The 26299-nt window shown below is 39.3% G+C and overlaps 1 protein-coding gene across 4 annotated transcripts in view; it reads right to left on the bottom strand.

The window, feature by feature from the left end:
• PRR16 (proline rich 16) overlaps positions 1 to 26299 on the bottom strand; it is a 236361-nt gene that overhangs the window by 79400 nt on the left and 130662 nt on the right. The window contains exon 1 of one of the 4 annotated variants that reach the window (XM_073344795.2): positions 4091 to 4203. The exons of the other annotated variants lie outside the window; for them this stretch is intronic. The gene's annotated coding sequence lies outside the window, so the exon portion shown is untranslated. Of the gene's footprint in view, positions 1 to 4090; positions 4204 to 26299 lie in introns of those variants that run through there. 4 annotated transcript variants of the gene reach the window in all.

Below are 26299 nucleotides of genomic sequence, written 5' to 3'. Positions count from 1 at the left end.
ACCACACATTCTCCTTTTGTGACTATTTACTTGAGAGATCTGACTCCCCCTAAACCAAATCTGAAATAGGGTTATTTATAAGATAAAGATATTGTAACTGTTTATTCCTGAAGAGGATAATTCACTCTATTTCATGCATTTTATATTAAGAGGATTCTCTATCTACCATACTTCTAATGCACTTACACTCACTTCCCTAGTATCTAGGTTTTTCTAATCTAGTCTTCTATTTTCCAATTTATGATCATACTTTATATGTTTTGTTTATATATTATGTAATGTTCCTTCTGCTAGGTATACAAAACTTTGTACACTATGATTAAAAGCCCATCCTGAAAAATGCACCTATTCAGATGCTAGTAGAACAAAGGACTGTAATTCAGGTACTTTTGTGAACGATATGTTTCAAAGTGACAATACATTAATTCTGTTGTAATTCTTCAGAAAAGGTTGAAATTCAAGATAATACAGTCATATTTATTACAGCTAGTCTAATTATTCTTTGTGAGTAAATTTACCTGAAGAATTTAGCCCCTTTTCTCTTAAGAATCATTTGGAATTTCTATGGCCTGGTCTACAATTAAAACAGGATTGAAATAGCTACATGGCACTCAGGGGTGTGAAAAATCTACAGCTATGATGACCTAGCCCCCGGTGTAGGTACAGCTAGGTTGACAGAAGAATGCTTCCGTTGAACTAGACACCATCACTCATGGAAATGGAGTTCCTACAGCAACAAAAAAACCTCTTCCATTGCTGTAGTCTGCATCTACACTAAAGGGTTATAGTACCATAGCTATGTCATCGTAGCTATGCCACTGTAGTGCCCTTAGGGTAAATGTGGCCTATGAAAGTACTTCTATTTCACAATATTTGAATACTATAGGAAAATAACTTGTTAATTAAGAGACAAATTCTTCTCTGTGCTGAAGTCTCAGATTTGGCATCTTGTTTTTTGTGATAAACAAATAAGGACCAAATTCTACCCTCAGAGGTATATATTTACATCAGAAGAATTTGGTTCAGATGAAGATGGAGATGAGATACTATGAAAGGTGTGGCACTTCACCAGCTTCATCACCACCAAGGGGAGAGTATATTATTTCTCTCCCCTATTTGTATTTAGGTAATGCCCAGTGGCCTCAAAATGTAGTTGGATTCCCTTTGTGCTAGTCACTGTACAAACACATAGTAAGAGCCACTTCTTTCTCCAAAGATCCTACAGGGAGAAAAAAAATACATTCCTAACTCCAATTTACACATTGGAACTGAGATTAAGGAGTCATTTAATCTCTTTAAGTCACATAGGGAGTCTGTGACAGAACTGTGACTCTACGAGGATGAATGGGGCCCTGATAGTGCAAGCTGATCCACACAGGCTCAGTGTAGCTTCACATTGTAATAAATATAAAGGGAAAGGTAAACCCCTTTGAAATCCCTCCTGGCCAGGGGAAAGCTCCTCTCACCTGTAAAGGGTTAAGAAGCTAAAGGTAACCTCGCTGGCACCTGACCAAAATGACCAATGAGGAGACAAGATACTTTCAAAAGCTGGGAGGAGGGAGAGAAACAAAGGGTCTGTGTGTCTGTCTATATGCTGGGTTTCTGCCGGGGATAGACCAGGAATGGAGTCTTAGAACTTTTAGTAAGTAATCTAGCTAGGTATGTGTTAGATTATGATTTTTTTAAATGGCTGAGAAAAGAATTGTGCTGAATAGAATAACTATTTCTGTCTGTGTATTTTTTTTGTAACTTAAGGTTTTGCCTAGAGGGGTTCTCTATGTTTTGAATCTAATTACCCTGTAAGATATCTACCATCCTGATTTTACAGGGGGGGGATTTCTTTATTTCTATTTACTTCTATTTTTATTAAAAGTCTTCTTGTAAGAAACTGAATGCTTTTTCATTGTTCTCAGATCCAAGGGTTTGGGTCTGTGGTCACCTATGCAAACTGGTGAGGCTTTTTATCCAACATTTCCCAGGAAAGGGGGGGTGCAAGTGTTGGGAGGATTGTTCATTGTTCTTAAGATCCAAGGGTCTGGGTCTGTAGTCACCTAGGCAAATTGGTGAGGCTTTTTACCAAACCTTGTCCAGGAAGTGGGGTGCAAGGTTTTGGGAAGTATTTTGGGGGGAAAGACGCGTCCAAACAGCTCTTCCCCAGTAACCAGTATTAGTTTGGTGGTGGTAGCGGCCAATCCAAGGACGACGGGCAGAATATTTTGTACCTTGGGGAAGTTTTGACCTAAGCTGGTAAAGATAAGCTTAGGAGGTTTTTCATGCAGGTCCCCACATCTGTACCCTAGAGTTCAGAGTGGGGGAGGAACCTTGACAACATGAGTGTAAGGGTCTTCCTGTATAGAGCAGCTTGGAGAATTGGGCCCAGGAAGAGCCAAGAGGCAAGAGGCAAAGTTTTCTGTGCCAACAAATAACAGCTACAGAACTGAATGATACAACACAGAACAGAGAAGATAGCTAAGCTGTCAGCCAGGGAGAGAACTCAGCCATTAGGCAACTGAAGGCAGGGGGAAGAAAATACATATCTAGTGGCAATCTCCTAACTACCACAGGAGCTGTTCCAGTAAGCAGTGTGGCCAGGGTTGCTTGGAGTGGTAAAAGCATACTGACCCGACTGGTAAAGACCCAACTGGTATTATGCTTGGCTTTGAACAATGTTTAATAACAGATTCAGCAGCTGTGTCAAAATGCCAGGGGGTAGCTGTACGTCTCTTGTGAACACAGAATCCTGCCCATCCCACTTAGTCCCAGTCTCGCTTGCTTCCTATGACCCTTCCCCTCAAAGAGCTTTGGGTGATTGGGGGAATGCAGTAACCAACATGGCCAGTGTAGGCTGGACAAAAGGGGAAGGCTCCTCAGGTGAAGAGGTCAGAGCAGTGCCTCTTGTTATGCAAAGATTAACCAAAAATTTCGCTGACAGAGATTAGCTTAATCAACAACCAAATCTTTCTTGAGCTTGATATGAATATTTTTGGAATTTCAAATATAAAATTCCCAAAGAAGAGGAAGGAAAACACCAAAGCATAAATTGACATGCTGACCAGGTTTTAGCATATATTTCCATACAAATAAATCAAGTAAAACATATATATTTGCCCTCAAATAAACCAGTAAATCACTCTTATTACTTACTGCAAACACATAATTGCTGAAGATTTTTAGTTCAACTGAAAGTGTAGGTTGTTTCTGGAGAATGGCCAAATGCTGAAGTGCTAATGCAACAAGTAGCAGGTTAACAATAATTAGTACATTTTCCAAACCAAAAATCGATGCCAGTTATGATGATTTATTTGCATTGTAATAGTGGCTAGAAGTCCCAATCAGGGATCAGGACTTCATTGTGCTTGGCTCTGTACACACACAATGAAAAGCAGATTCCTGCCAAAAAGCAAATTGTTGCAAACAAATCTGTCCCTCATCACAGTATAATGACAGAGACAAAATTGGTAAGCACCAATTTGAGACCAAAATATTAAAGGTCATATTACACCCTTGGTAGGAGTACACGGTACCAGTTTAAGTACTGTGCACATGGATCAGAGAGCAATAGCAATTAGTGATGGAAAAACCCTTTTAGTCGATTCAGTCTTTCCCCCTGCCAGTGCAAGATTTTCCCCAGGATTCATAGTAAAGCTCAGGCCTAAGTATGCCTCAATTTTAAATGACTTTAAACAGTTTATCTTTTGTCCCTTGGCAAGTGTGTAGTACACACTGGAAATTTTCCTTTTTATAAATGAGGAAGTGGAAAGAAAAGGCACTCAGAATGGCTCTGGAAGAATAGCACAGCTTATCTGCCTTGATTCCTTCCCATAATAAATCATGATTCTGTTCACTGTCATTTTGTTCTGCCTATTTGCCCTGAAAATGAAAATCCAAGTAGGAAAACAGCATGTAGAAAATAGTTGCATCACAGAAGTATCCTGAGACTATGAGCACAATAGAAAATGCAAGTTTGCAACTAGAAACCAATTTCCATCGCAAAAGCAGGTTTTCCTGCTGGAGTAAAAAAAGAAAAAAAATGTTTTTAAAGTATGTCTAGTTTACTATGCTGTGTATAGACACTGCACCTGATTCACACCTGTGAGTGGGGGAAAGGTACCTCTCGGCTCCCACGGGGCAGCTATACCAATCCAGCTAGAGAAATCCAGTCCTAGGGAAGGACACATGAGAGCTCCTCTGTTGCCTGCACTCCCTTGTAGTTTTTGTAAGGAGCTGGGAAGAGCTGTGCAGAACTCCATAAGAGTGTTCTTGTTGAAGCTGTCCTGGAGATCTGCCACATCTCCTGGGTGTCTTGGTCAACCCCCCTACTTTCTGGGTTGCCAATACTCAGCTCCCACTTCACTGGGCACATGGAGCTACATGCCTCTGGTGATACTGCACTTCTGTTCTGGTAGGGCTTTCTATCATCAGAGCTCCACAGCCCTGATTCCTGTAGTTAGATCCAAGGATTAAATCAAGTCTGATATCCATGTTATATTTCTCCCTCATAATTGTGTCCTGCAATGAAGCCAAACCTCTGATTACAATATAGCCTACTGGAACAGAAATCTGTATGCTTTCTTAAACTGAGCATTTTGTAACTTCACAATGTGATAAATAGGAAAAGAAGCTGGTCTGCGAAGGTATGTCTACACTTGAAGCCTTGCTCATCCCGTAACTTGAGTTAACTGATCACCGATTATTTAGAGTAAGCTAACACTGTAATAAAATTCTAGTGTAGACACTCACAGATGTCTGCTCACAGACATGACTGACGCCAGGATTCAGCCTGCAGTGAGTTGCAACAAGAACAAACAAGTCACTGGTCATGTGCCTCAGATTCCCCCTCTGTAAAATGCGGAGGTGATACTAATCACCTTTGCAAAGCACTTTATATCCACTGATGAAGAGCACCATTGAAGAGCTAGGTAGTATTATTTTTAAGAAGGTACACAATAATTTAAAATTCCCATTTAGAATTGGCATTCAATGTGAATTAAAAGCAAAACTAAAATTCTTATATAAACAAGCCCAGGAAGAGCAAGTGTTTGTTTAAAAATAAATAACTATGATATAGTAATTAGTAAATATATCAAAAATACATATGAATTAAAGCATAGCAGGTAAATAAATGTACTATGATGCTTGGAGAAAATCGTTGTTACAAAAAGAAAAGGAGTACTTGTGGCACCTTAGAGACTAACCAATTTATTTGAGCATGAGCTCACGAAAGCTCATGCTCAAATAAATTGGTTAGTCTCTAAGGTGCCACAAGTACTCCTTTTCTTTTTGCGAATACAGACTAACACGGCTGTTACTCTGAAACCTGTTGTTACAAAAGTTCCTCTTTAAAACACCCAACTAGTCAATTGTAGCACTACTTCTGAAATCCGTCAACAAACAGGGCCAGATTGCGCACCCCTAACTCACCTTGCTCAGCCGTTGATTACAGGAGTAATGGGACTACTCATGTAAGCAATTGTTCGTCAACAAGAATAAGGGTTGCACCAACTGTCTCCTACAGTACAGCATGACCTTACCTAAAGCAAATGTCATTACCGTTGAGTGACTGCTCTGTGTTGTACTAAATTTAACTACTTTCACATACAGTTTGGAGACTGCAATTTTATGGTATTTTTTAAATCTGACTCTCAATCACAAAATGGCCTGCTCAATAGATAAAACAGCAACCATCTGAACTATGGGGGAATGTTCAAAGACAGAGAGATTTGAAAAAGTTAGAGTTCCTGTAGAGAATACCTTTCAAGCATTCGACCTTTCTAATGTCTTAGCCTGTGAAGAAAACTGTAACAAAGACAAATTAAAAGGTCAAACTGGAATATGGTAAATGTTCACAAAAAAGATCAAACAGTAGTTTAAAAGTGCTTCAATATGGCAAAAGTGGGTCCTTAAAGTTTTTTTCTCGCTCCTTAGATTTAATTTCAGTACTGGGAGTCACTGTAGTTACCAGAACTATGACAGAAAGAGAACACGCAAGCTGAAGTGCAAATTGGTGGCTGTAATAGAGAAGTTTCTTGGATTGGATAAGCAAGTGGACACAGTACAGAGAATCAGAGAAGTTGAGGAGCTAATAGACAGCCAGGTTCAGGAAACATCTGTATTCCAGGATAAACGAAGGAATGAGCTGGCCACCATGAAGTCAGAGAGGTGGACTGGCAGTTTGTAACCACCAGAGCCAAGAGGTCACAGTGACATTATACATGGCTGGAGAAAGACAAGGATGGATAGGCTCTGGCCACCGGAGAAAAGAGGACCAGGAGGAATTCTACACAGCTAGCAGTTTCCAATTGATATCGGGTCCTCAACATGGAAACTGGAGGATACCTCTCAAGGTTCAGCTGGCCCAAAGGAACAGTGATGTATTGGACACACCTCTGGATGGCAGTTCAGCACAACCTGTAAGAAAATCAAGCTTGTCCAAAAAGAGTTCTTCAACTGTCCAAGGAAGATAGATGATCCTTATAGGGATTCAATACTCAGAAGAATTGAAAGACCATTCTGCAAGGGACAGACAGAAAACAGGACAGTGTGCTACCTTTCTGAAGTCAAGACATGAGACATTAAGATTGGACAAGCTTCTGAAGTGGATGGGAAAGGATCCACTGGTAATGGCTCATATCAACACTAATGACACTATGTCATGAGATATCTCACAGACAGTAGATGAGTTCAGGGAACTCAGAAGTCTGCTGAAGATGAATGTCCAAGCGATCTTCCTTGAGATCCTTCCTGTCCCATGAGAAACAGAAGACTGAAGATTCTGAAAGGGAATCACTTACTAGTTAAGTGGCATACGGTGGAGATTTTTGTTTTGTGGAACATTGGTCCACCTTCTATGGGAAGGGGTGGGTGTAGTTTGAATGGCCTCCACCTCAGTAGAAGAAGAACCAAACTTTTTGGGGACAGGTTGGCTAGAGTAGTCATGAGGAAATTAAACTAATAACAAAAGGGAAGGGGGGAAAGGGAAGATATGAGCATTCAGCACAAAATCAAGATGTTGAGAACAAAATTAATCAATGAATGAAAGGATATAAAGAAAAAAAAATTCTTGAATTGCCTATATACCAATGCTAACAGCCTGGGTAACAAACAAAAAGAACCGGTATTCCTCGTTTATGAGCATAAATTTGACCTAGTTGGTATTTCTGAATCCTGGTGGGAGGATTTCCATAATTGAAATGCTAAAATTAACAGTTCTATCCTATTCAGGAAGTATGGAGTGTGCAGAAGGGGAGAGGGAGTGGCACGCTACACCAAAAATGATATTACCTGTTTCCAAGTCAGTGATAACTCAAAAGAAAATGATCTTGAATGCCGACAGACCTATCTCCTAACAGATAAAGCACAAGATGAGGTACTAGTTGGTGTCTTCTAGAAACCATCAAATCGCATTTGGGAACAGGATGAAACTTCTTACCTATCTACAGTAAAAGCTGTGTTATCCAGCCCTGTACCAACTGGAAAGTTCTTTTAACCAGCATTTCTGATCTTCATAGAAAGTCCAGTTTATAGTCTGGTTGGTGCAGGGCCAGACGACTCCCTACCTGTCTCTGCGTGGCTCCCCAGAAGTTGCGACATGTCCCTGATGCTCCTAGGTGGAGAAATGGCCACAAGGGGTTCGGAGTGTGGGAGTGGGTGTGGGGAGCAGGCTCTCGGAGGGAATTTTGGACGCAGAAGGGAGCTTGGAGCAGGGGTACGGGAGGGGTTTTGGGAAGCCACATCTGGGGGGAGGGGGTGCTCACTTTGGGCGGCTCCCAAGTGGCAACCTGTCACTTCTGCTCCCAGGCGGAGACGTACCAGGCGGCTCTGTGCGCTGCCTCCATCTGCAGGCACCACCCCTGCAGCTCCCATTGGCTGCGGTTCCCAGCCAACGGGAGCTGCGGAGCTAGTGCATGGGGCAGGGCAGCGCGTGGAGCCATCTGCTACTCCTCCCGCTAGGAGCGGCCGGGACACGTTGCTGCTTGCAAGGAACCACCCGAGGTGAGCACCCCCCAAATCCCGCATCACAAAACCTCTCCCACACCCCAACCCTCTGCCCCAAATCCCCTCCGATACCCAAACTCCCTTCCAGAGCCCGTGACCCGCATTCCCTCTTGTGTCCCAAACCCCTGCCCCGCATTCACACTCCCTCCCTCTTAGTTAACCAGAATTTTTCACTTACGGGTAGGAAAAATAAATCTGCGTGATAATGTGGGCCTCCAGTTTGAATGACATATGCTGGAGGTCTCATGCTGCCAGTACTAAAACTTCCTTGGAATTTCAAAACATTATAGATGACAATTCCCTAACTCATGAAGTGTTGCGTCCAACATGGGGGAATTCTATATTAGTGCCCATCTTGACAGATAAGGAAGAACTGATAACAGAAATAAAGATTAATGGTAACTTAGGTACAAGTGATCATGACTTCAACACCTTGGTAATGTGCAAACAGAATAAAATCCAGACCAGTGAGAGAAACACACATGGTGCTTTAAAAGGGCCAGTTTCACAAAGCTGAAAACAGTTATGAGCCAAAAATTATTAGATCCTTGATTGTGGTTTTGAGACTTTTTGGGAAGAAGGCCATATTGGTTAAAAAACATGACCTTGTTTAGAGGGGAAGTGAAGGCAGCTATAAAAAAGTAATATATAACAAATGGAAAAAAAGGGAAGTTGATCGTAAATAATATAAATCAGAAACTAGGAATTGTAGAAATTTGGTAAAGGAAACACAAGAAGAAACCTATGGCCAGTTGATTTAAGGACAGTAAGAAGGAGTTTTTTTAAAGTATATTAGGATCAAAAAGAATCCTAACAATGGTACTGGCCCATTACTAGGTGGAAATGATAGAATTATCAATAATAATGCAGAAAAAGCAGAATGTTCAATAAATATTTCTGTTCTATGTTTGGGAAAAAAACAGATAATGTAGTCATATCATATGATAACACTTTTTCCATTCAACTTGTATATCAAGAGGATGTTAAACAGCAGCTACTAAATTTAGATGTTTTTAAATCAGCAGTGTTTCAAAAGAGGGGGCTGAGGAGTTTGCTGAGCCATTAATGTTTATTTTCAATAACTCCTGGAGCACTAGGGAAGTTCAAGAAGACTGGAAGAAAACTAATGATGTGCCAATATTTAAAAAATGGTAAATGGGATGACCTGGGTAATTATAGACCTATCAGTCTGACATTGATTGTGGTCAAGATAATGGAGCAGTTGATACGAGACTTGACCAATATAAAATTGCAGGAGGGCAATCTGATTAAAGCCAATTAACATGGCTTTTACAGAAAATACATTCTGTCAAACTAACTTGACAACTTCTTTTGATGAGATTACAAGTTTGGTTGATGTAATATACTTAGATGCCTGCAAAGCATTTTTCATTAAAAAACTTGGAAGATATAAAATTTAGCTGGTACATATTAAGTGGATTAAAAGCTGGCTGATACGTCTCACAATATCACTATAAATGGGGCACTATCAGTGAACAAATGTGTTTCTAGTGGGGTCCCAAAGAGATCAGGTTTTGGCCCTACTCTCTAACATTTTTATTAATTATCTGGAAGAAAACATAAAATCATCACTGACAAAGTTTGCAGATGACACAAAAATTGGGGGAGTGGTAAATAATAAAGAGAACAGATCAGGACTGCTTGGTAAACTGGGCGAAATCAAATGATATGCATCTTAAAATGGCTAAATATAAATCTAGGAACAAAGAACATAAGAATATAAGAATATAAATCATACATACAGGATGGTGGACTCTACCCTGGGAAGAAGTTACCCTGGAAAAGATTTGGGAGTTGTGGATAAGCAGTTGAACATATACTCTCAGTGGGATTCTGTGGCCAAAAGGGCTAATGCAATCCTTGGATACATAAACAGGGGAATCCTGAATAGATGTCGAGAGGTTATTTTACTTCTGTATTTAGACCACTACTGGAATACTGAATCCAATTCTGGTGTCCTCAACTCAATAAACTGGAGACAGTTCAAAGAAAAGATGCAAGAATGACTGAAGCATTAGAAAATCTGCTTTATAGTGATAGACTCAAGGAGCTCCATCTATTTAGTTTAACAAAGAGAAATTTCAGGGTTGACTTGATTACAGTCCATGAGTACATACACCAGGAACAAATATTTGATAATGGGCTCTTCAATCTAGCAGAGAAAAGTTTATCACAATCCAATGGCTGGAAGTTGAAGCTAGACAAATTCAAACTGGAAATAAAGCATAGTGGTGTTTTTTTTGTTTTTGTTTTTTTAACAGTGAGTAATTAACCATGGATCATGCCATATCCTCCATCACTGACAATTTTTAAATCAAGATTGGATGTTTTTCTAAAATATCTGCTCTAGGAATTATTTTGGGGAAGTTCTATACCCTGTGTTATCCAGGAGATGAGCCTAGATGATGACAATGGTCCCTTTTAGCCTTGGAATCTATGGAATCATTACTGCTGTTTTCTGACTGAACTGGATAAAAATATCTGGGACATTGCCCTCATGCCAGAACACATTCAAACATTGTTTTTGTTGTTTAGAAGGTGCAAAAGATTTTCATGGAGTTTTACAGACAATTAAAGTGACAGGCCCCTGCCCCAAGGATCTTTGAGTCAAAATTTGACAGAGCAAAGAATGATAATAAACAAAAAAAAAAAGGAGGGGGGGAAGGGGGCAGGGGAAATAGATGGTTCCAACAATGACAACTGTGCTTAATGTTTTGAGTGGTACTTGTTAGCGCATGTCTGGATTTTGTTTTACTATAAATTAGTTAAATAAGTCAAAGTTTTGAATGGTGTTTGGAATGAAGGACAAAGAAGAAGTCAATGATTAAAGGCTCAGCAAAGGAAGTGAGTTGGGAGGAGAATGGAGGCTGCACATTAAACTGTAGCAGGGAGGATAAGGAAGGCATAGGATCCATGTGGGGAAAGGCATGTAGCCTTGGGAGAGAAAGAGACAAAGGAAGCAACAAAAGATGTTGCACTTATAAACTGTGGGTCACAAGTGGGGGAGTGAAGGATGCTAGATGTGATGTAGGTTAGGTGGTACTGTAAAAAGCCTCAAAAGGTAGAGGTGAAAAGTATAAAAAGAAACCAGAGGTGAATGAGTGACATGCTTGGAGTGGTGGGTGAAGACAAAGATTGTTAGGTAAGTATATTGGACAATGTAACACTGGGGGAAGCCATAGAAATCATTTGCAGTAACCTACATCACCAGAAGGATTCTATAGCTATTGACCATGAGGATTAAGGAATGGTACACGGAAGACTTGGAAGTCGGGGAAGGAAAAGGGCGGCTAACAGATAATAGTCCTTCTCTATACTACAGCTTATGCTGGCATAATTTCTGTCACTTAGGGCTTGTCTACATTACCTGCAGGATTGATGGGCAGTGATAGATCCAATGGGGGTCGATTTATCAAGTCTAGTCTAGATGTGATAAATCAACCACCGAGTGCTCTCCTGTCAACATCCAGTACTCACCAGAGTGAGAGGCGCAGGTGGAGTTGATGGGAGAGCGTCCTCAGTTGACTTACCACAGTGAAGACTCCGTGGTGAGTAGATCTAAGTATGTCGACTTCAGCTACATTATTCACGTAGCTGAAGTTGCGTAACTTAGATCGATCCCTCCTCAGTGTAGACCAGACCTCAGAGTGTGAATTACCCTCCTCTCCTGCCGCCCCCTGAGCAACATAAATTAGGCTGGCATAAGCACTAGTCTGATGCTCGTAGTGTTTTTTATGCCAACAGGAATACATAGGATTATGAATACGTAACAGGATTACAAATATGGTACAGCTGCACTGCTACAGTGCTGTTAGTGTAGATAGTTTTGAGCATGTTGAATTGCAGTAGGTGGCTAGACTTCCAGGAAGAACTGAGAGAAAGATAACTGAAGATGCAAGGTGGAGGGTCTGGAGCAGAGAGGTATTGAGAAGTCATTATTATTCTTGCATTTTTGTGGAGACTTAGTCACTGTGTTATTCATAATTACAGGGGTAAATTAGTACTTTATTTAAGAAGAAATTTATAGTAAAAATGTAAACCTATTATTCTTATTCCCACTTTGATCATTAAATTAAACACATTTTTACATTGTGATTCGCATGAAATTTTGCATGCCTTGCTATGCAAATAGGGTTACCATGCTTCCCTGCATTTCTAGAGAAATTGAGTCCACATTTTGGGATCAACATCCAGCGGTGACATATGTCTGGAAAACACTCGCTAGCAAACACATCATCATGCTATAAGTGGAATATACTCAGCATGGTATAATGACAAGGGCAAGCTTTCACATTATAACAAGAAAGAAAGCAGACAGAATAGCAGATGATGTGGAGATGCAGGGAAACAATAAGTACACATGGGAAGTTAAAAAATGGTAACAAAATTTGAGCAAAACAAACTAAGACTACAAGCTAAAGCTCACAGCAATGGGAGGGGAATAGGCAGAGATCATTCCAAATTTCCGTCCCTGTGGTCTCTAACTGGTATCACAGTAGAGAATACTTGGAGCAACACTTTCTAATCTTTCTTAAGGTTACTGGAGCAGATTAATAGAAGATTAGATTTGAAGATTTTCAAAAATGGGTGTGTAAAGGAGGCACCTAAATCCATATTTAGGCACCTAAATAAGTGGTCTGATTTTCAAAAATACTAAGTACCCAATATCTCTTACGGACCTCGACAGAAGCTGTTGCACACTCAGCAGTGTTGAAAATTAAGGTGGAGGAAGCACTTGGATTGTTTAATGGATAAACAGAGCAAGCAGACGATGAGGAGCCTTCTCTCGATGGAATTTTAACGTTTTGGAATTAATGTAATCCTAAAAAGAATACTACTATTTTAGAATGGCACCAATTCTTGTCTGATCCTCACTTCAGAGCACAAAGGATTACAGATATGTAACAGATTTGAGGCACAAGTAGGAAACTGAGTTTGGTATGATAATTATGAGTTATGATATGGTAATGGACAAAACTGAATTCAACAGGATTGGCAAAAAGTTAAAAGAAAGGCAACTATGGAATACTGATTTGGGTTAGAGACATTTACTGGGCTTCAGAAACAAAAAACTTCAAAGAGAGATCATGTCAGGGAAAAGCACCAAGAAGGTAGTAAAACAAACATGGCTTGTGATCATGTACAATGATACCACACACATAACCGATGCTAAAAACGATATTTGTCATTTAAAACGCATCCAATACAAACCTGTCCAGCATTTGGGGTCATTTGTCACACATGTGGAAAGTCATACCCTCATCCACAAAATGCAGAAAAACAAACCTATTGCAGAGTGAAGTTTCTGGCTGAAATAGATTGTCAATTTGTGGTCTTTCCAGGGACCTTATCAAGGCACTACATAAGTGACGTAACTAAACTAGCAAAATTTGCATCTCATGCTCTATTTGAAGAATGTTTTTATAAAATTCTAATTTGATGTTTTACTAGCATGTCTTCAGAATGATTTTAGACTCACCCTGCATAAGACTAGTGGCATATGGTGGATGTAGGATACAATCTGAAGAAGTCACCCTCACAGCAGGAACAGCCAAGGGAAAGATCAGTCTATATTTTTCATTACTAAGGTTTCTAAAACAGCACTATCAGGTAGGGAAACTTACACTGAGTTTATCTTTATTGAAATAACAAGAACAGTATATAATGATGCCGCTACCACAAGAGAAGAATTAATTGCACAACATCCAGACATCTTCAAGGAACTAGCACAGTTCTATGGAGCACATCATATACACAAAGACTCCGCAGTTACCCCTGATAAATATGTGGATTCAGAAATATACCATTTGCTGTGTCACACACAGAGATGGTCTCAAATATTTGGATATAGTCCTGCACCTTGAGTTAGCAGCTTATTCATAACCTTAGAAAAAGAAATTTAAAAAATATGCCTGGATCCCAGAGACCTAATAAGGCCATGAAAACTTAGCATTACCATTCCGACATAAATGGATGTTCATTGAAGAGAAGCTGGAAAAAAGCCTATTCCACATCCTAAAGGAAAAGGTTTGATATTGGCAAGTCATACAATACAAGGAGTCATCTGATCTGCTCCTTTAATACCCCATATGACACAGGCAAATTTCTCTGTCTACCCTTCGCAATACAGTCTGCCAGGGAAGCCTTTTAACAACAAAAACAAAAAGTCATGAAGCATTAAGGAATATTGCAAAAGTTTACGTCATAATGAACAAGATGATTCTAGCTGCAACCACAAAAAAGGAGAGGTTTTTTTTAAAAAATAAGCATCAAACTAAGTAGAAATCTAACAGCAGCAGTGTAATAGCCCCCTGGCTATGAGAACTGATGTAGCCTAGAAAGACAGGCTTAAAGGATTTTTGCCATAAAAAAACAGCTGTTTCAAAAGCCCAACTAAAATACCAGAGTCGTCATTCAGTGTAAAAAAACAAAAAATTCTCACTCCAGATCCTGTGTGGAATATTCAAGTCTTATCATATATGACAAAATAATACTGAGTCATTAATTTCTAGGAAATATAGAGGATTAACCTGATTTGCATGACATTTGGCCTAATAATACTAACATTTTTATCCTCCCTCAGGGAACTTACTAATGCAATGATTTTTTAAGTAGTTCTCCATGTATTACCAGACCAAAAGCAAAACTCTGTATTAGCTGTGTATTGCAACATTTAAGACGCAAATCTAGATAAGGTTTTCAATCTGCCGTCTCCCCAATTCCAGAATTTTCACTAAGCTTAAATAGTTGTCAAAACGTAAGGCTAAAGAATCAATGTATGCATTTGAATAGCATATGTGACCTGTACTTCTTTGGACAGCAATGCTAATTAAGAGCTTCTCAATTACTCTTTCCAAGAATAGCACATGAATCTGGCACAGCAGGTTCTGAACAACAACAAAAGATTTACAAGTGACAAAAAACAAACAAACAAACAAACCACACACGCTTTCCAAGGCTTTTAAGTACTGGAAAAAGGAAGTGAGATAATGTGCATTAAAACATGTTGGGAGTAAATTTCCATAACATTTGCAATATAACTTGCAGTCAGAATAATTCAGTTTTACGGGAAATCAGCAATTTTCATATAATTAAGCTCATGTTAATTGGAACCATCTTGAATTTCCATAATGTGCAGAAATTATCATATTTGTTTTTCTCATTCCGTTCATTACAGAGTAGCTATAGTTTGAATGAATGGTAGAGGTCATGAAAAGAAGAGCTTAACAGAAGAACATCTGAATGACTATCTGGAAACAACCCAATAGGTTATCCAATTGTTTGTCCTGTCTCTAAGTGACCAATATATGGCAATTCAGAGGAAACCATACAGCTGCTGTAACATTTCATTGGGGAAAATTTCTTGCTGGGCTTAGCTGGTGACAAACTTTATCTTTGAAGCATGAAGACTGCTAAGTTGCAATGTTTTTATATTAGCCAGTGTAGTTGCAGACAAGGAAATAAAAGCAATAATTTTTAGAATGGAGGTTTGCATGCAAAATTTTGCATCAGCTGCATCTATATTTGCATGTGCAATTAAATTAATTTGCACAAATCAAAGGGTTGCAAACAAATTGTTAGTCAACTGGTTAGTCAACTATCTACCTAGCAATCCAAATTGCACATGGGCGCAAAACTGCAAAGGTATTTTTGAATAAAGGCTATTCTTGTAAAAATTGTGGCCCTAAATATTGGATCTGTTATGCAAATTGCCTCAATAATAACCCATGGCAATGAGTTCCATAAGTTAATTATGTTTCATACTCAGTATTAGATTAGCACTGACTTGAGCCAGACACAACAATGTGTGTTTCAGCTTCCTTGCGCAACCAATTCATCCAATACTGCTTACTGAAGAGTCTCTCTTGAACACTGCTACTGAACAATGCCAAACTGCAGTGTTTAATTATTATCTTCAGAGTGATTATATCCATCCACAAATGAAAAGTAATATGGATTTACATTCTCTCTTTTTCTCCCCAGACATTTGTTTTAGCCCAGTGGTTTTCCACCTGTGGTCTGCGGGGGTCCGCAGACTATGTCTAAGATTTGCAAAGGGGTAACCACTGTTACCCCTTTGCAAACCACCGTTCCAGTATTTCCAGTGACGTCCATTTATAAAGGTAGAGTCTCTATCTACCTAATCTAGAGAGTTTAACTAATACATCTATGACAATGGTTATGGGGATGCACTCAAAACTCAAAAAAATCAGCATTTCAGAACATAATCATGATTTAAGAATGATTAAATTCTGATTTCAGGGGTCATTTGGATAATCAGAGTAGATCAGCAGAAGATATTTTTCTTTCCAAAGTTTATTATAAGCACTGAGATAGATTCAGCCTGGTGTTACATTGGTTTATCCCAGTTTAAACCTTGGTGCAAGACCTGCTGGCAAAAAGTCCACTGAGGAATTAGGTAGAAATCCAAAGGGAAATCAGTGCCTGTCCCACCTTGGAGTGGATAAAGAACAGAGGGCCTTGCTGGGCTGGGAGGCGTACAGCACAGTACATCAGATAATCTTGTCCGCTGTAAAAAAGTGCTTTGCTTGCAGCAGGTTCCAAAAGTCATTTTGTTTAAAAAGAAAAAATCCAGGGGTCATATTGTTTCACATACAGCTCTTCCCGCATCTGAGAAGATGCGGGACAGGGGGGAGAGAGTGGGACGGGACGTCAGGTTCCTCATTAACACTAGCCCTCTTCTCAGTGGGGCCCCCTCCTCTGGCCAGGGTCTGTGTGTTGGCAAGAGAGAGTCATATTTCCAAGTATTTAAAATGTGGAAAGAAAAGTTCACTCTAGTCCCAAACTCAGAATAAAAAGTGCCAGCTAAGGATCACATTTCCCAACAGTTAAAAAACTGTTCAAAATGAAAATAATTTGGCTATTTATAAGTCACAGAAACATGTAAAACCTATAGAACTATGAATGCAGAAAGCTTTTTGAATTTGGCTTTTCCTTATCAGTTTGTGAAGGTTTCACTTTTTGTTTTTAGAGAACATATATATCAAACAACACTCCTCTATTTGCATATGTGTTGTAGTAAGTTTAAAAGAACCTGCTGTCTGTTATAGCGTTTTTCTTCTGAAAACCAACAAAAAGGTTTTGTTTTTTTCTTAAATAGCTTTGAACTGAAAAATGAAATTTGATTAGTCCATGTGATTTCACCATTTCTTGTATTTTTTCAAATAAAATGCTGTAAAACTGCCAATATTTAGCATTGAAATGTGGCTTTTGAACATGTATTGTACTTTGTTTGAAAATGCTTTCTGCATATGTTTGAAATAGCTAAATATGGCTCATGTGATAAAAAATTCTTAACAATTTGCATAAATTTACATCATAAGATTCAAGTAAATATTAGATTTAGTCCCTAGTCATGAAATGTATTTATGTAATCTGTGCATGTAGAAATATATTGACATATATGCATCCAAACTATTAAAGTTCACCGTGTTGACTCAGATTCCCGTATGGTGATTTTTACCCTTAAAGAAATATTTCATCCCCATTCAAAACAAAAAAAAAAATTTTCTTGAAAGGCATTTAGATACCACGGTGGCACCTTAGAAATACATACAATAGAAAGATTAAAAATTTTAGAACATAAATTAATGTGGCTCTCTATAATCCCTTCAGTATTGAATGTCCCTCAATGAGTTTTCTGATGAGTACATCAATACTCAAATACATAAATGAGTACACTGAAGTTACTTTGTAGTGAAGGAACATTATGAATTAGCTGATAGTCTACTCACAGTCTATGACATTAGGTTCTTATCTCATTGACAGGAACGTTAGCCAGGACTAAGCAGTGCAAAATGTTTCTTCCAAAACCTTTTTTGCCAAAAATTGCAGATTTGGGTTAACCAAAACCTTTTGCCAATTCATGTTGAATTTGCTGTTTGGGGGGCTTTATTTAGCAGAACAAATACTCTGAAAAATCAAAATTTTTTGACCTTTTCAAAATCAAGTAGTTTTATTTTTACTCAAAATTATTTTTATTAAGAAATATATTTCAATTTCATTAAAAATAACCATTTTAAAAAGCTTGAAAACTAAATAATATATTTTGTTTTGGGTGACAAAACATTTAGTTCAATCCCAATCTTTTTTCTTTGGTTCACTAAATGTTTTAAAATGTTTTTGTTTTGCAACAGACCCAAAGTGATTTCTCCCCTCTATTTTTCAGAACAGGCACCAAACCAAAAAGTCAACTATTTGCACAGCGGAAGCCAAAACACTGTGGTTATTTCCTAAAAGTGCTCTAGGATGTTTAATTCTACTTGTTCAACACTACTGTTTAAATACCCTTTTGTGATAAGTCCAAATGTAGAATCAGTTTAATGGTGATACATCTTCTCTCTGGAGACTATATTCTAGCCCTTTGGATTCAGAGATTTAATAGTAATAGGGGAGAAAATCACTGTCTCTAAGCTTGAGGTGATATCGAAGTATAGATCTCCCTTTTCCATAGAGAACAATTTAACAATGCAGCATCACTTCTTGCACTGTACTGCAGTGTTAACATTGAACAGAATCTGTGAATCTAAGTCCAGAAGAGACAATATGACCATCTAGTCTGACTCCCTGTATAACACAGGCTACATAGAACTTGCCCAAAATAATTCTTAGAGCATATCTTTCACAAAAACATCCAATCTTGATGTAAAAATTGTCAATGATGCAGAATCCACCAGAACCATTTGTAAATTTTCCAGTGGTTAACTACTCTCACTGTTAAAAATCTGCACCTTATTTCCAGTCTGAATTTGTTTAGCTTCAACTTCCAGCCATTGAATGTGTTTTACACTTTTCTCTACTCGATTGAAGAGCCCACTTTTGAATATCTGTTTCTTGTGTAGGTACTTACCAACTGTAATCAACCCCTCTCTTAACCTATTTGAACTACTTGAGTCTATCACTATAAGGCATGTTTCTTAATCTTTTAATCATTCTCGATGCTCTTCTCTGAACCATTTCCCATTTTTCAATATCCTTCTTGTACTGTGGGGACCAGAACTGGACACAGTATTCCAGAAGAAGTCACACCAGTGCCAAATACAGAGGATTAAAATAACCTCTCTATTTCTACTCAAGATTCCCCACTTTATGTATCGCAGGACCACATTAGCTCTTTTAGCCATAGTGTCACACTGGGAGCTCATGTTCAGCTGATTATCAGTGATGATTTTGTGTTTTCTTTCAGGTCACTCATAAAGAAGTTAAATAGCAAAGGGCCAAGAAACTATCCCTGCAGGACCACGCTGGAAACAGACCCACTTGATGAGGGATTCCCCATGTACAGTTACCTTTTGAGACCTATCAGTTATCCAGTTTTTAATCCATTTAATGTTTACTATGTTAATTTTATATTCTAGTTTTTTAATCAAAACGTCAGGCTGCACCACATCAAAAGCCTTACAAATTCCTAAGGATATTATGTCAACACTATTACCTTTATCAGGCAAATTTGTAACCTCATCAAAGAAAGATAACAAGTTAGCTTGACAGGATCTACTTTCCATAAATCAATGCTGATTTGCATTAATTACATTACCCTCTTTAATCTTATTAATCAAGTCCTGAATCTGCTGCTGCATTATCCTCCCCAGAATCAATGTCAGGCTGACAGGCCTAACACTATCTGGATCATCTTGTATGCCCTTTTTAAAAATTATCATATTAGCTTTTCTCCAGTCTTCTGTAACTTCCCCACTGCTCAAAACTTATTGAAAATCAACATTAATGGTCCAGCAAACTCTTCAGTCTGCACTTTTAAAACTCTTGGATGCAAGTTATCTGGACCAGCTGACTTACAAATATCTAACCTTAGTAGCTTTTGTTTAACATCCTCCACAGATACAAGTGGAATGGAAAGAGTATTATCACCATATATTATGAGACAGCATCATCTGTTTTTCCCAAATACAGAACAGAAATGTTTATTGAACAATTCTGCCTTTCTGCATTATTACTGATAATTCTACCATTTCCATCTGGTAATGGACCAATGCCATTGTCAGGATTCTTTCTGTTCCTAATATATTTAAAAAACTCTTTCTTGTTCTCCTTAACTCTGCTGGATAGAGATATCTCCTTGTATCCCTTGGCTTTCCTTATCAATTTTCTACAATTTGTAACTTTTGATTTATATTCATTACTATTAACTTTCCGTTTCCTCCATTTGTCATATTTATTATTTATAGCTGCCTTCACTTCCCCTCTAAAACAGATTTTTTTTTTTAAAACCAGCATAGCCTTCTTTCCTAACTGTGGCTTTTTGGGCATCTAGTAAAGTGTTCTTAAATGATTCCCAATTATCATAAACTTTTTTCTGATTAAGCTCCCATAATAGTTTTCAGCTTTGTGAAACTGGCCCTTTTAAAGCATTAAGTTACGTTATATTGCTGATCTGAACTCTATTTTGCCTGCACATTATACATTTGATCAAGTCATTATCATTTGTACCTTAGCTCCCATTATCTTTTAGTTCTGTGATCCATTCCTCTTTATCTGTTTGGACAAGGTCTAATACAGAATTCCCCCATGTTGGCTGCAGTTCTTTTTGAGTTAGAAAATTTTCAGACTATAAATACTGTTTAGAAATTCCAAGGATTATTTAGTACTGGCAGCATGAGACCTTCAACATATGTCAGTCAAATTGAAGTCTCACATGATAACACATTTTCCTAACACATTATAGATAGGTGCATAAGGAGGTGGTCATCATTCTCTTCTATAGTGTGATTTGGTGGTCTGTAGCAGATGCCAACTAGTATCCCATCTTATACTTTCTCTGTTAGGACATCAATCAATAAGCATTCAAGATTATTTTCTTCTGAGTTATCAGTGACTTGGAAACAGGTAATGCCATTTTTTATGTAGAATGTCATTCCCCCATCCCTTTTGCCCCGTTGATGCTTCGTAAACAGGCTATATCTATGGATTTTAACATTTCAATTGGAGGAATCATTCCACCAGGTTTCAGTGACGCCAACTAGGTCGAATTTATGCTAATAATGAAAACTTCCAATTCCTCGTTTGCTACCCAGGCTCCTAGCATTAGTGTATAAGCAATTCAAGAATTTCTTCTTTTCATATTCTTTTGATCCTTGATTAATTTTGTTTGACATCTTGATTTTTGTGCTGATAGCTTCTCTTTTAACCCTCTTTTTTTTTAATTAATTTAATTCTCTCCTGACTGCTCTAACCAGCTTGTCCCCAACGAGATTCTTCCCCCTTTTACTGAGGTGGAGAATATCAGTTCAAATCCCGATATGAGACATGAATTTACAATCTGCTGGGATAGAGGCATAAGAGTTATCTTCTGAGCTACAGTGACACCTGATAATAACAAGGTTATAGTAAAGCTATGTGAAACAGGTTATAGCTTGGCAGAGATTCTTGCAAACAACTCCTTTCTTTTAATTCACATGGGTTTACCCTACAACCCCCAAATATTCATACAATCCATCAAGTTTCACTTTTAATTCTGAATTTGAACACATCCTAATATTTAAAGCAATGCTTAGACAAAATTACTGTTTCTCTTCTGGTTTCACAGAGATTTTGCTTCTCTACAAAAGAAACAGACTGACAGAGCCAGAAGAGTACCCAGAAGTTACCTACAACAGGACAGGCCCAACAAAGAAAATAACAGAACGCTACTAGCCATCACCTTCAGCCCTCAACTAAAACCTCTCCAATGCATCATCAAGGATCTACAACCTATCCTGAAAGACAACCCATCGCTCTCACAGATCTTGGGAGACAGAGCAGTCCTTGCTTACAGACAGCCCCCCAGCCTGAGGCAAATACTCACCAGCAACCACACACCACACAACAGAACCACTAACCCAGGAACCTATCCTTGCAACAAAGCCCATTGCCAACTATGTCCACATATCTATTCAGGGGACACCATCATAGGGCCTAATCACATCAGCCACACTATCAGAGGCTCGTTCACTTGCACATGTACCAATGTGATATATGCCATCATGTGCCAGCAATGCCCCTCTGCCATGTACATTGGCCAAACTGGACAGTTTCTACATAAAAGAATAAAGGACACAAATCAGACGTCAAGAATTATTACATTCAAAAACCAGTCGGAGAACACTTCAGTCTCTTTGGTCACTTGATTACAGACCTAAAAGTGGCAATTCTTCAACAAAAAAAAACTTCAAAAACAGACTCCAACAAGAGACTGCTGACTTGGAATTAATTTGCAAACTGGATACAATTAACTTAGGCTTGAATAAAGACTGGGAGTGGCTGGGTCATTACACAAAGTAAAACTATTTCCCTATGTTTATTCCCCCCCACCGCTGCTGTTCCTTGTCAACTGCTGGAAATGGCCCACCTTGATTATCACTATAAAAGGGTTCACCCCCACCCCCCGCTGGTAATAGCTCACCTTACCTGATCACTCTCGTTACAGTGTGTATGGTAACACCCATTGTTTCATGTTCTCTGTGTATATAAATCTCCCCACTGTATTTTCCACTGAATGCATCCGATGAAGTGAGCTGTAGCTCACGAAAGCTTATGCTCAAATAAATTTGTTAGTCTCTAAGGTGCCACAAGTCCTCCTTTTCTCTTTTTCCATATTCCTAAAATATTTATTCCCTTGGTAATACGTTAGCCTGAAAAAGAGCCCTTGTTTACTCAAAAGGCTAATGAATCTTCCTTAGGAATGAAATAACAATAATGAAGAATTTATACAATATCTTCAGCCTACGAATCTTAAAAAGTTGCTCAGTCACATATCTTTCCTCCCAGTAAGCCCATTTGCCACCCTATTATGACTACTTCTTGCACTGCAGTAGCACAGGGGTAGAAGTAGGTTTCCTCACTCTCTGCTCTTTTGTGCACCCACACTGGAGATGCCATAATGTTGACCGTCCTATCTAGTTCTTACATTGTAAGTTCTTTGGGGCAGGAACTGTCTTTTTTGTCTGTTTGTAGAGCACCTAACACAATGAAGTCCCAGTCCATAACTAAGAACTCTTAAGTGCTATAGTAATACAGATACAGTCAGGCCTCAATTTACATGGTGGTTACATTCTTGAAAAAACACAGAGCAAACAGAAATCACGTAAAAAGATACCAATGGTCTATAGGAAATAAGGTTTTAGGTTCCAGGCTCACAAGCTGACCTCCCTAACTTATCCAATACAGGTTTTATTAAAAAAACAATTAATGGAATTTAAACTTGCTACTAACATTTACTGATGTTGAGGATGAATTTGATAGAATAATGCTGCGTTGTTGAAGTCAGAACTCCCAGGGTTCATCTGGGGCGTCTGGAGAGGCCGGGGAGTATGGAGCAGTGGCATAGCCAGGATGGGACATGTGGGTGGGCCCCAACTTCAGGTGGGTGGGCAATGTTGGGGGAGGGGGATAGGAAGCAGAAAGGATGGGGCAGGAGGGATTGGGGGTCTCCTCCCCTCACCCCCTCCAGCAGGCCTTGTCAGGGGCAATGGACACTCTGGCCAGGCCACCCGCACCCCAATCCCAGGCGTGCACCCGGGGAGTGGGGTCAGGGAGTGGGGGCTTGCCCGCTCCCCAGCTGGAGTGCCAGATGGGCAGAGCAAGGCAAGCCCCCAGGCCCCGACCCCGCTCCCCGGCAGGAGCACTGGGTGGAGTGGGGCGAGCCCTCAACCCTGCTCCCCAGTAGGCATGCCAGGCAGGCGGAGCAGGGAAGCCCCTGACCCTGCTCCACTGCTGGAGTGCCAGTTGGAGCATGGCAAGCTCTCAACTCCACTCCTCAGCAGGAGCGCCGGGTGGAGCGGGCAAGCCCCCATGCCCTGACCCCACTCTCCAGGTGCATGCCTGGGGCCGGAGGGCCCCTGGCCAGAGTGTCCATCGCCCCCCACCCAAGGCTGGCTGGAGGGGGGAGAAAAGGCAGCCTTGATCCCTCTTGCCCCATCCCTCCAGCCTCACTCCCCCACCTCAGTCATTGCCCACCCACCTGAAGTCGGGGCCCACCCAAGTGTCTCGCCCTGACTACACCACTGATCTGAGTATCTTGGCGACCGTGCTGCACCATGTAAAAGTGAATCCATGCTGTGTACAAAAATAAAGCATCACAATTGACTGTGTATAACTGAAACTGTGCAAAAAATACCATGTAAATCGAGGCCCAGCTGTAATAAATAATAATAATAATAGATTGTCTGTTTGTGAGAGGAAAATGGGCAGACTGCAGAATACAGCATATGACTTCGATATCATATTGTTGGTTGCTTTTAGGAATTATTTACTCCACAGAGCACTACTTCTGCTCATCCTGTATCACAAAATATTTAAAGACTTTAACAAATAGTCACAGAATGAAAGAAAGTGTGTTTGTTTGGGTTCTTTATAGATGGAGGCTTGGGGAAAGGAAATATCTCCATATGGCTGAAACTGGTATTTGTGAATATTCTACACATTAATATTAATAAAAGTATTTGGTTTTAGGAATGCAATGTTATGGGGGGGAAGAAATCAATAAAACCAAATATTATAAAAACATTGCATGCACATAAAAGCAAAGAAATACAAAACTAAAGGTCAATATACCAGTCTTAGATTGACATTTTTGCTTCATTTTCTTTTTTTCCCCTTGACAGGATTTCTAGTTTCCACATCCTTTACTTCTTAAAATTAACTATGATAGACTGTTGACACTGAGCTACTCCCAAATTTGGCATTAGTCTGGACCACACTTATGGCTCAATAAGTAAATTATTTCAGGAAAGCGCTAATATTAATTCAGTCTAGCCACAGCTTATAGAATTTTCCCTATGCATTCGTAGCCTATTCAACACAGAATCACAAAAATGTAGAGCTGGAAGGGACCTCAGGAGTTCATCAAGCTGAGCCAGGACCAAGTGTACCTAGACTATCCCTGACAGGTATTTGTCCAACCTGTTCTTAAAAATCTCCACTGATGGGAATTCCCTTGGAAATCTATTCCAGAGCTTAACTAACCATATAGTTAGAATGCTTTTCCTATCATCTAACCTAAAATCTCCATTGCTGCAGATTAAGCCCATTACTTCTTGTCCTACCTTCTGTGGACATGGAAAATCACTGATCACCATCCCTTTTATAACAACCCTTAACATATTTGAAGAATGTTATCAGGTCCCCCCTCAGTCTTCTTTTCTCAAGACTACATATGTCCAGTTTTTTTAACCTTTCCTCACAGATTAAGGTTAAAATCATATATCATTTTATCATATATTCTGCTCTCCTCTGGACTCCCTCAAATTTGTCCATATCTTTCTTAAAGTATGGTGCCCAAAACTGGACACAATACTCCTGCAGATTCAGTAATGTACATAAAGGCCAAAATTTTACCTTCACATTGTTATAAACTGGGGAATATAGTATGGATTTTAAAGATGCATTTAAAAAATATATTCTTTCACCATAAAATAATTTTAGAAGCAAATGTTACTTTGTAATCCTATATTTGATGGGCACACTGCAGAAACAGTCACCTATCTAAAAGAGAAAGTTTGAAGTAAATATCAAAACTAGAACTGGGCAGGAAATGATTTTCCCATCCCACAAAACTTCAAGATTTCCAGAAATTTTCCATTCCACATTGTGACTAAAATGAGACCTTCTCAAATTTTTCACAAAAAAAGGAAGATACACCAATCCACTGGTGAAAGATATGAGGGGGGAGGGATAGCTCAGTGGTTTGAGCATTGGTCTGCTAAACCCAGGGTTGTAAGTTCAATCCTTGAGGGGGCCATTTAGGGATCGGGGGCAAAAATTGGGGATTGGTCCTGCTTTGAGCAAGGGGGTTGGACTAGATGACCTTCTGAGGTCCCTTCCAACCCTGATAGTCTATGATTCTATGAATATCTATGTCCAAGATCCTGCTCTGCCTAATTCAGAGCAGGGACATGAACCTACATCTTCTATATCCCAGGCAAGTACTCTAACCACCACATTATTTTATCTATTCGTGGGTGCGTCTCTTTCAATCTCTCATATTCTGTTCCATTCTGTAAAAATAATCATTGAAACAGGTATTTGAACCTAGGTCTCCTACATCCCAAGCAAGTGTCCTAAACACTGAGCAACAGTCAGTCTCCCTTTTGCACCCTCTGGCCCAATTAATAATTATTTATACTAAGTAAGACAGCTACAACATGAGCAATTGAGTACACCTCTCCCTCCAAACCAATATCCTAGTGGTCAGAACATTCAAATGGAATGTGGAAGACCCAGGATCAAGTCCCTGGTCTGAATCAGGCAGAGCAAGGAGTTAAACCTA

Source organism: Lepidochelys kempii, chromosome 5 (assembly GCF_965140285.1).
Source record: "Lepidochelys kempii isolate rLepKem1 chromosome 5, rLepKem1.hap1, whole genome shotgun sequence".
Lineage (NCBI taxonomy): Eukaryota > Metazoa > Chordata > Testudines > Cheloniidae > Lepidochelys > Lepidochelys kempii.
The sequence above is the reverse complement of the archived record's forward strand: the minus strand, read 5'-3'. Positions and strand labels throughout refer to the sequence as shown.